This window comes from Poromitra crassiceps, assembly GCF_964638095.1.
Source record: "Poromitra crassiceps genome assembly, contig: HAP1_SCAFFOLD_571, whole genome shotgun sequence".
NCBI lineage: Eukaryota > Metazoa > Chordata > Actinopteri > Beryciformes > Melamphaidae > Poromitra > Poromitra crassiceps.
The window spans coordinates 46,761-58,838 of NW_028151837.1; the positions used below are offsets into that span (position 1 = coordinate 46,761).

The following is a 12,078-nucleotide window of genomic DNA, read 5'->3' on the forward strand; positions in this document are numbered from 1 at the left end:
CCCATAGCCAGCTACTTTTTCTATCTGGCTGGCTACTCAGAAATGTGGGGGAACCCCCTGATATACCTTATAGGGCTATATGATTCAGATTAAGTTGTTCTATATACTCTCATATTTTGTCTTGTATATCGGTCACGGAAGCTTATTTATCCGCCGTTATAACACTGCCGGTGCCGCGTGAGAAAGCTGCCTCGAGTCAAAAGTATAGTTTACCCACCTTTTTTTTTACCACTACAGCACTGGGCGCAAGGGATATGCCAGCTATGATCAGGTAATTTCTTTCATTTCTGAACAATTACAAGCATCTGGCCAACTACATGGATATCGGTGGATGTACACGAAATGCATGGAGAATGGACTACATGTCAGAAAAGAAGACGTCCGTTTAATTCTTCAAGAACTTGACCCAAGGGGTGTTCAACTCAGAGCAACCAGACGCCTACATCGCCGGAACTATTTTGCAAAAGGGCCCAATTATATCTGGCACTTGGACTCCTGACAAACTGAAGCCATTTGGTATCTGTATCAACGGCTGCATTGACGGGTTTTCACGGAAAATCCTCTGGGTGAATGCATTTACTACAAGCAGTGACCCCAAAATCGTTGGAGGCTACTACATGGAGGCAGTCGAGAAATTAGGTGGCTGTCCAAGGATCGTCAGACCCGACCGGGGCACAGAGAATGTCAAAGTCCGAGACTTGCAGCGTTTTCTCTGTCGCAATATAAACGACGGCTCTGCTATTGGCAGCTACATTGAAGGGGCAAGCACGGCAAATCAGAGGATAGAAAGTTGGTGGGGCTTCCTGAGAAAGGAGTCAATGGAATTCTACATCGCTCTGTTTGTGGATCTGAAGGACCGTGGTTTGTTCGACGGTGCATATCTGGACAAAAGTCTAATCCAGTTCTGCTTCATGGCTATCATCCAGGTAAGATTAGCCTACTATTGCTTTTAATTTGGCAGAAGTTGATATTGCTTAAATAGCACTGTCTGTATAAAATACACTACACTAGTCTGTCTGTATAAAATAGCCTACACTAAAAGCTACACTAGTCTGTGTATGTATAAAATAGGCTACACACTAGTCTGTCTGTATATGTATGTATGTCTGTCTGTCCCTCCTCTCTCCCTCCCTGTCTGTCTCTCTGTCCACTCTCTCCCTGTCTGTATATGTATGTCTGTCTGCCCCTCCTCTCTCCCTCCCTGTCTGTCTCTCTGTCCACTCTCTCCCTGTCTGTATATGTATGTCTGTCTGCCCCCTTCTCTCTGTCTCTCTGCCCCTCTCTGTCTATATGCCTGTCTGCTCCTTCTGTCTCTCTGCACCTCCCTCTATCTATCTGTCTGTCTGTCTGCTCCCTTATCTGTCTCTCTCTGCACCTCCCTCTCTGTCTGTCTGCTCCCTTCTGTCTCTCTCTGACCCTCTCTGTCTATCTGCTCCCTTCTGTCTCTCTCTGACCCTCTCTATCTGTCTGTCTGCTCCCTTCTGTCTCTCTCTGACCCTCTCTGTCTATCTGCTCCCTTCTGTCTCTCTCTGACCCTCTCTGTCTGTCTGTCTGTCTGCTCCCTTCTGTCTCTCTCTGCCCCTCTCTATCTGTCTGTCTGTCTGTCTGCTCCCTTCTGTCTCTCTCTGCCCCTCCCTCTCTGTCTGTATGTCTGTCCCTTTTCTCTCCCTGTCTGTCTCTCTGCCCCCCTCTCCCTCCCCACCATGTTCTCCCTCCCTCCCTGTCTGTCAATTCACTAGACATAATCTATCACTCAAAATCCTGAAGGCCATAAGGCCCACATGAGAATATCAGTTCACTTGTTTTCTTACTCTCTAATATACTGTTTTTCCAGGATGAGTTAGATGAGACCACCTGTGTGTGGGATTCACATCTCATCAGACCATCGAAGAGTGCCCAGCGGTCGACCCAGGGTCATGTACATGTTCCCAGAACTCTACACAACTGATGACTGCGTTTGCCCAGTGGACAGAGCCGATGTACAGCTGTTTCGGAGGGACTGCACATTTCGACCAGCAGTGCCATGTGACACAGACATCTACGACCTCTGCAACATTCTGATGGTGGAGTCACAGTTGCATCTTCCGGCCGATGCTTATCAAGCATTGGATTTGTACCTGCATTTGAGGAATACGATCAGATCCTCTCTCTAATTTGAGAAGGAACTAGAGATCTCCCTCCCTGTCTGTGTGTATATGTATGTCTGTCTGCCCCTCTCTCTCCCTGTCCCCTCTCTGTCTGTATCTGTCTGTCTGTCCCTTCTCTCTGTCTGTCTGTCTGCTCCCTTCTCTGTCTCTCTCTGCACCTCCCTCTCTATCTGTCTGTCTGTCTGTCTGTCTGCCCGCCCCTTCTCTGTCTCTCTCTGGACCTCCCTCTCTATCTGTCTGTCTGTCTGTCTGTCTGTCTGTCTGTCTGTCTGTCTCTCTGCCCCTTCTCTCTGTCTGCTCCCTTCTCTATCTGTCTGTCTGTCTGCCCCTTCTCTGTCTCTCTCTGCACGGTCCTCCTAACCTGACGCTGCCAGATGGACGGTATAGCTCCACATAGGTTTCACTAAACCAGTCGATCTGGGTTTGAAGTCACCAGACCCGCTGACGGAGGCGGGCACTTTGTCCAAGCTACTTGGCAGGTGATTGGATGACCCATCTGTCTATCACCGCTGGTGGGTGTTAACTTCAACCAATCAGATCGCGGAAGGTGCCTGTGGATGATCTCCGTGGTATTCATTGATTGAGTCCTCGCGGTCGTAAAGTCACCTTCGAAGCATTTAGTTAGATTATAACGAACTAGTTGTGTGGCTTAGCCTTCCCAAATGTTGAGGGTCGTTTTTTAGAATGTAATACATAGAATTGGGAACATTACATTCAATTTCATTCAGACTGCCTGTCACTTCCGCGATGTTGACGAGTGAAAAGAACTACAAAGACCATGTACCCACTACTTGCCCAGACGAGCCTGCCCGCCTACGGCCGCCGCTGATTCGTCGGCCCGGCAATGGCCGGCATGGCTCGACCAATCATCTTAAACTGCCTGTGCGGGTCCAGACCGTCACGGAGAACCAAATGAAATGTGAGTTCACGTGACGGGCGGTTTACCAGGCTACGGTCCTCCCTCTGCCATTTGAACATGGTGGCGAAGCTCTGTATTGCAAGTCACCCAGGGGATTTTTTTCCGGGTGTCACTCAAAGTATAAAACAACTCTTTTAATTATCAAATATTTTTTATGGGGCAGTTTTTTCTTCAGAAGCCACTAAGAGCCATATACGGGTGTATTTTCTTCTTTTAATACATCCATGGGTAGGAGGGGTGGGAGACGTCATTGAATACGTCATGGCACACACAGGGCCGTAGCTAGCTATGAGGACGGGGAGGTCCGGACCTCCCCTAATATTTCAGCCTGCCAAAAAAAAAAAAAAAAAATTTTTTTTTTTTTTTTTTTTTTTGCAGGCCAGGCCAGGCCACTCACTGAACAGCAGGCCAGGCGCCGCCTACTGGTTTACTAGTGGTTTTATTACTTTATTCAGGTTTAAAGTGGGTGCATCTCATTGTAAAATTGGACTTGGCCCAAATTGGGCTTCAAATGGCCCAAATCAGGCTTCAAACGGCCCAAATCTGTCTTTAAACGACCCAAATAGGGCTTCAAACGGCCCAAATCTGGCTTCAAACGGCCCAAATTGGGCTTCAAACGGCCCAAATTGAGCTTCAAACGCCCCAAATTTTTTCGCGCGCGTCGGCCCGTATCGGCCTGGCCTGCTTGGTATCTAATGCCCGGCCTGAATTATGATCCCAGTCCGCCCCTGGTGGTGAGTGATGACTGTCTGTCTGCCTGGCGAGATAATTGAAGGTGAGCGAGCTGCGAGACAGTGAGCGAGTGAACGACAGACAGTGAGTGACACTGACAGATTTTTTAGCAACAACCAAGAAAGTAAGTGTCTAGTCTGTCTCTTAAGTAATGTTACCTGTGTGACACGTTGGGATGCTACTGGCTAATCATGCATGATGCCAATTGCCAAGCTCCCGAAGTCAGGTATGCAGGTGGCTATATGCATGGTTTCAGTTTCATGACCCAATAAGTAACAAAAAGAGGTGGTGTAAAGGTAAAAACAACATAATATATTTTATTTTATTTTTCAATCGTTCCTATCAGGAATAAATAAATGTCCCTCTGTATGTTTTTTTTATTATCGATGATGACTTTGTGTGTTGTGTACGGCTTGGGTTGTGTACCTGTGTTTGTAGGTGTCATTTTGATATGAATTTGGCTAAAACAGTTTGTGTTTGTTAGTTACAATTATGTTGACAGGAGAGCTGAGCAGGTGGTGACATGAAAGAGAATATACTGAATAATGACATCACAACAGTATAATCCTAATGTTGATTTAAAATGATATATTACTCTAAATATGGCTTAAAAAGGGGGGGAAAAAAGCTATTTTTTTTTTCAAAAGAATCCGCCTCCCCTTGCTGGACCTCCCCTATTTCGGAACCCTGGCTACGGCCCTGGGCACACATGCGCACTTCGCCTTGGGCTGCATGGCCAGGAAGTCAAACCAGGAAGAAAACCTTCCCTCCAAACTCAGGACCGGCATGAGAAGGTAGCTCCAGCTGTCAGCTGCCAGAGCTGGCAAACTCATAAAGAATGGCAGCAGAGGAGGATTTATTCGGTTTTCTGAAAACGCGAAATATACCTGATAGTGTCATCAACCGACTAACAGATGATGGGGTACGTTAAATTATCCCGCCGGTTTTAACTCATTGCATGGTCTGTAACATGTTGTCTTAATGTTAGCCACATTATCTTAGCAATAGGCTACTGTTAGCCTGCTTTTGCTAGTGTAACTGAGCGTTTGGGTCAGCCTATTACGTGACACGTTGTTAATAACACAATAAACGAGAGAGAGAGTGAGTCAGGCTGTAACGTTACCCCTGTGGTCCACACATAATAATGGCGGTGAACGGCTAAACTGACGTGTTGAAGACAAAACAGACAAAGAAGACAAAAATGGTTCATTCGTGTTGTGTTGTTGTTTAATATCATTCATAACAACACTTTCACTAACGTTAGTGGAGACCAGACTAGCTAATTTACCTGTTGGACCAGACCAGACCAGAGTACCCAGCTAGCAATCTGCCGCTGCCTCTGGTGGCCCGCAATCGCATTTTGAGCGGCAGAGCGGCGGTGGCATTCCTTCAGCGGCCATCCAGCGGCCCACTGGAGGAACGCCGCTACCTTCACTCTGGCGGAATGCCCCTGGAGGGCTAGCAGCGGCAGGCCATCGGCAAGCCGCCAAGAATTTTCCCTCTCTAAGTACCACATCAGCGCTGGAGGGGCGCTGGTGTCTGGCCGTCGGCAGATAGGCCCACCCCGTCCATTAAACTGCATTCATAAGCATTATGAAACTATAGCTCTAATTTGAAACGATGGGCTAAGTTCTGTTCTATTTTGTTTGAAAGAGACTATTTAATGGATTTCTGTTTTTATTATGCTAGACAAAGGCAAAAATACCTTTACAGCATTCAAAAATGAACTTAGCAAGATTTTCCAAATCACTAAATGGATGAAAAACACAAATGCCCAAAGATTATACATTGTATTTGAGAAGTTTATTGTAGCCTATTTAACCTCTGTAGTAGCCTAATTGTTTTGTCCCTGCAATACTCTGTCTCTTTTTCTCTCATTTACTTTTTATTTCTGTTGTTCTCTCGAATTTTTATATTTACAGTCTTTGAATTAAAAAACATTTATTTATTCATTTATTTATTTATTCATGTCCGAGTGAAATGTTATTTGCTCTCTCTTGTGATTATGAATGGACTAAAGACACCTCACATTAGGATAGTGGACAAACATTTCTAATCACCTGTGTTGGAATGTTCTTTGAATACCAGAAATCAAGTCAATAGCTTATAAATTCACCTCCTTGAATAGTTCATGCCTGAGTCGTAAACCAGAGCAAATTAAAATACAACTGGATGGATGTTGGACTTTGAATGGTTTTGCAATCAGGGTGCGAACTACGGGGGAGCTGGGGGGGGCTTTGGCTCCCCTTAAAGAAATAGTAGACCCCCTGAAAACATGACGTGAAATTTGGGGGGGTCTCTAAATTATTGACTAATATATATTACCCCATGTATTTTCTATTTCTTTTTCTGTACCTTCATAGTGAATAATGCCTAAAATTACGCTATTTTAATCGTATGATTCAGAGTGTGCTCAATCACTGTCAAATTCACTGTAAGCCCCTATACCGACATGCATGTTATTCTTATCATCACCACATCGAAGCGTGGCGGCGCAGGTGCAAATCAAACGTCACTCACGCGGGCAGGTCAGATTTAAAACAACAGCAAGATGTCAAAAAGAAAACAAGGCAGTTTGACAAACTTTACATTCACGAAGAAATGGAAGCAGCCGTCAGTTGAACAGCAACAAGTCGCTTCTACTTCAAACGCAGATGTGGAAAAAGTGACGACGACGTGAAGCTGGAATACCTCCGAGTCCTCCCGCATATGGAGGACTGTTTGTGAGATGGAATGCGTCAGGAACTTCACAGTGAGTGGGACATGTGCGTTATGGAGTGGATAAAAGTGTTGGGCAGAGATATCATGTTCTTGTGGATGCAGTGTATATGGAGAGCAGTGAGCCCGTTTCGCCTTTCTGTGCTCTCTCACCCTCCCTCCCTCTGTGTGCGCAGCGCGCTTTTCTCTCTTGGAGAGAAAAGTGGAACACGACAAGAGCTGTATCCGTGTCTTTGAGCGTGCTGATAAACTATAGAATAGAGATCTTACTGTGGTTTTTGCTTTTTAGAGCGTGGAGGATGTGGTCTGGTCATTGGGCTACCCGGCTACTGCTTATGTGATACTGTAGCCTGTATCGGATGTGCTGCTGCCTGAATCAGACTGTGAACGTTGAAGGGAGGCAGTCCTTTCTGAGGCACGCGCAAGCAGCTGTCCGCACCGGGTCGCGCGCACGTCCCCCGAAAGTCACAGTATATTTCGCACACTGTTTGCAATGACCAAGCAAAGTGGTGTATAGCTTATAAGTGCAGTGGTTCTCAAACTTTTTCAGGTCAAGGACCCCTAAACTGACACAAATTAGACGGAGCCTCATTTGATAAGATTTTGTCCCAGGGTCTCCCAACTGATAGCTTTTGTGACAACCCTCCCACTGTGTGGTCGTCACACGTTTCACTGTTTTATTACATAAAGTGTATGAAACCCATGATCAAAATACATTCAAGATTCAAGATTTTTATTGTCACTCCGTAGTACAAGTATCACGTGTGAAATTCTTGTGCTGTGAACTCCGTTTACAACATAGTACAAATATAACGGGGCATATGAGTGCAAAAACAACAAAAGACACAACAAGCAATAAGGCAGTAGAGCGATAAGACAAGTCAGAGACAGTGGCATATTCACTGCACATAGGTGCACATGTCGTGTGCATACTTGGACGTACATGCATTCTGTCATTGTGTTACTTATCATTGGAATTATTGTAAAAATGATTTTTTTGCTGGGGGCCCCTGGAAGCCCCTCAAGGACCCCTGGGGGTCCCTGGACCCCACTTTGAGAACCTCTGCTTATAGTGCATACCATACATTTGGTCAGCTCTAACCTACACTTCTCCTGTGAGCCCACAACAGGGCTGTGTCTACCCAGTTGTAGCCTAATTTAACCTGTGGAACAATTGTTTTGTCCCTGGAATATAAATAAATAAATAAATAAATATAGTGCAAATAATAATAGGTAGATGTCCAAGAAGAATAAATGTGGGTCATTTATTCACTGGGTATGCAGTGTTATATTTTTCAGCCAGATGCAGGATGATGTCTGTCTGTCTGTCTGTCTCTCTCTCTCTCTCTCTCTCTCTCTCTCTCTCTCTCTCTCTCTCTCTCTCTCTCTCTCTCTCTCTCTCTCTCACACTGGTCAGGTCTGCAGTCTATATATCCCCCCCCCCCCCCATGTCTCATCTGTATCCATTTTTCTGATGTTGTTTTTTGTGTGTAATGAACAGTTTGAAATAAAGATTATTGGGAGGGATTGGGAGGGAGGGGGAGGGGGGGGGTGAGAGTGACGATGGGAAGTGAAGAATTTTGGCACTTTTGCGTTGCCGTAGTGTGACGTTGTGTCTGCGTCCAGGCCATTGAGGCTAGTGTGTCCTGGCGCCATTTTATGAATGGGATTTCAGGAAGCAAACATGCGCCCAGAGTACTGATAGCAACAATCTTTGAAAAAGTTGTTTTAAACCATGACTTGTCTTCACCTATCTACAAAACACAGGACTGATTATAAAAGCGATATACGGACAATAACAGACCGGTTGGTGGCGATCATCCGCTGCCTTCTTGCAACTTCATCACAAGAAAAACAAGACGTGCACGACAACAAAGGACACTGAAAACTTCGGGGCTCTTTGAAAAGCAGATCGGTAAGAATATTTAACGCTATATTTGTAAATCCTATTGTGCTCTGCTGCGATCTTACCATTAGCCATTTCGCTGGTTAGGCAGATAACAACAAGTTAGATGGCTAATAGTTAAATGACGTGTAGACAGCTGTTTGTGTTACACATAGGCCTACAAGTAGCAGAGGCTAGCGTTAGCCACTCTACCCAGTGAAGAAATGCATGGGCCATCCACGTTTCTTGGAGTAAAACGTAAAAAGGCATCGGTTGCAAACATCTATTTTGTGCTCATTCTGGATATATCAATACACCATTTAACACGTTAACTGCCAACGACGTATTGATACGTCAAGCAGAATCCAACCGTTGACTGCCAGCGACGTATTGATACGTCAAAAAAATCGTTTTTTTTTTTTTGACGGTGGATCGTTGATCTGGCCCTTTTGCATCTTCTATTATACTGTTAGAGCCGCCGGGCGTGTGCAATCCATTCCGCCGACCCACTGAGTGGCGACGGTGCTCAGACTATTGAGTGTTGTTTGGCCAGAAACGCACGCATTCCAGCTGAGCTCAACCGAGGACCCAGAAGCGAACGAGCCTCATTCTCATACTGTAGGCGAAAACCTTTCACACGGGCGCACGGCGGTGGGGGGTTCCAAAGGTGGACTGGGTGGAAAGCACACTTTGAAGCGCGCAGCATAAAGCCTAGAGTCACACAAGGCTTCGTCAAAGCTCTCAACCGAAAATCCAAGAACGGATTAAGCCACATCCACGCTCGCCGACGAGGGGCCGCCAGACAGGGAGGCTGCTGCTCACTGCTCAGACAGGCAGGAGAGACTGGCTTGTGACTGACAAACGCTGCTGAAATCCACCAGACACGCCCACGGAGGGAGGAGTTGTAAGGAGAGGGGGTGCGGGCGCTGCTATGGAGGAAATTACTGTTCAGAACTATATTGTTTATGTCTGATGTCTCACTGATGCCAAAAATAAATGGTTAAAGTGACTGTTTGATATTGAATTTCACAAAACTGCGATTATCTCAGCTTTTTGTCTCAGACGCTGAAACCATGCTGTACTCAACGGCTAATATCTACATAACTACTAACTCTACAAACTAACTCTTTTAGACAGAGAAAGCACACATTCTATTAGTACTTTTGTGAACTTTGTGTTGACAAACTCCAAGCAGAAAATTATCCTTGGCTCTTGTAAAATGAGCCAGAATCCTCAAAAAAACCCTCTGGCAAAAGCTACCTACAGTAAAAAAAAAAGGCTGGCAGTGAATGTGTTAACGGTGTTATTCGGCCGTTTAACGTTAACGTACATAATTCCGTTTGCTTTCGCGGCTTATTGATTAAACTAACGTTACAGAGTACAGACCATTGTTAGTGTGTTGCTGCTCACGTTAATTTACTGCGTGCATATTCTTCTGTTTGCGTGCACGGCCATGTAAGATGAGATCAAAACTAACGTTACAGACCGTTACAGTCTGTGACTGTTAGTCTGTAAATCGTTTGTATTATTTTATTTCCTTATCCCCACACTGATGCAAGCTCTATTTTGGACCAAACAGGCTTGAGATGAGCCATGAGTCCAGCAGCTGCATAAAAAAAATGTGAAATTATTATCGCTTATCGGACAAGAGAAGCAGATATTTGTCTGTTATATGTATCAGCTTAAAAATCCATCCTAGCAGCATCATAAAAGGCATTCAAATAGCTATTTTATTTTAAATAAGTAGCTCCCTTTGTTTGTTTCAGGTTGGGTCAATGGACAGCTTTGTCAGAGACACATTGGCGGAGTGGCAACTTCAAGACCTCGTAGATAGTTTTAAAGGTAAGGTTTCTATTTTATTTTTTTATAAATATTCTTATGGAAAATTATTATTTAGCTTGGCCTCGCCTGCCCTATTGGCACGCCCGTGTGTGTGTGTTGCTCTCACTAAATATTATTGCATCAGTGATGTCACAATGCCTCCATGTGTATGTGTTTGTGTGCCTCATTATATCACTGATTACATCATCAGTAGGCATTTTAAAAACTCACACAAAGCTGCTTTATCATGTCTCCTTCCGTGCTGAGATTGCATTAGAAAACAACACGCCATAATATCTTTCAAGCAGTTTTTGTTGATCAGTGCTATCAGCAGCACTTCAATTCGTACGGTCAGTCACACACACACACACACCTGTGAATATAGTATATTGGGGAGAAGGGCATGGTGCTACCGGATAATGCCGGATAATCCTGATGAACTCCACAAATCTTTGTGGACTAAAATACTATGCTACTTCCACTGGCATAGGGGTCATTTTTGGGTTAACTTATGCATTAAGGTTAGTTCTGACTCTTGTGAAGTGCCGTTTTGAATCTCTTGGAAGTAAAAACATTGAAGTGGTCCAAATATTGACCACAAGTGCACTAGTTGTTATTTTAGGGTTGATCATTCATTCATGATCTTTGATGATTCTTCATCTTTTCTGTTTTTGTTTGTTTGTAGGTTGAATCAGCGGTACAGGCGATTCACCAGGGCCGACGCGAGCTGTCAGAGGAGGCCTGCCGCTCCTACACCCGCAAACGCCGAGCTGTCAGAGGAGGCCTGCTGCTCCTACACCCGCAAACGCCGAGTCCTCATCCCCGAGGACCTGAAGCACGTCATCGTGGACGACCAGCATGGCATGCTGTACTGCTATGTGCCCAAGGTGGCCTGCACCAACTGGAAGAGAGTGCTCATGGTCCTGACGGGCGTCGCCGGGCCCCACCAGGATCCGCTGGCCATTCCCGCCAACGAGGCCCACGTGCCGGGGAACCTGCGCACGCTGTCGGAGCCTGCGCTCCTACCTGAAGTTCGTCTTTGTGCGCGAGCCCTTTGAGCGGCTGGTGTCTGCGTACCGCAACAAGTTAACGCGCAGCTACAACACGGCGTTTCATAAACGATATGGCACGAAGATAGTCCGGCGCCACCGACCGGACCCCTGGCCGGAGGCTTTGGAGCGGGGCGATGACGTCTCCTTTGAGGAGTTTGTGTACTACCTTGTGGACCCGGCCACCCAGCGAGAGGAGCCCTTCAACGAGCACTGGGAGCGGGTGCACTCGCTGTGCCACCCCTGCCTCATCCACTACAACGTGGTGGGCAAGTATGAGACGCTGGAGCAGGACTCCCGCTACGTGCTGCAGCTGACCGGGGTGGAGGGGCAGGTCGCCTTCCCGGCCTCCTCCAAGAGCACCAGGACTACGGGCGACATGGCAGTCCAGTTCTTCCACAACATCAGCCCCTTCTACCAGAATAATCTGTACAACCTCTACCGCATGAACTTCCTGCTCTTCAACTACTCCATGCCAGCCTACCTCAAGTTTAGTTGAGGCTGGGACTTCACTCATCCACAGACTCATGCTTGAACTCTCTGATCCTGATCTTTACATGGACTCCACTATGTCACTTTCAAGGTCTGTTACTTTGCACTTTAATGCAAATTAATTTGAAAATTGCCTTTCTGTCTACCTGATACTTTGTATTGCTGGACTGCATACTGCACAAAGACAAATTCCTCATTTGTAACATGTTCATTATGGCTATTAAGTAAGCTTGAATCTTGAGACTATTGTTTATTTATATACTGGACTCCCCCTGCTAGTATTGACTTACAATAATTACAGTCCTTGATAATTAC

At 45.7% G+C, this 12,078-nt stretch overlaps 1 pseudogene across 1 annotated transcript; it reads left to right on the forward strand.

Moving 5' to 3' along the window:
* Positions 1–617: 617 nt before the first annotated feature.
* Positions 618–11,770, forward strand: LOC310771374 (carbohydrate sulfotransferase 11 pseudogene; annotated as a pseudogene). Its single transcript has 2 exons — positions 618–926; positions 10,908–11,770. The product of its transcript is annotated as a carbohydrate sulfotransferase 11 pseudogene (transcript).
* Positions 11,771–12,078: the final 308 nt, after the last annotated feature.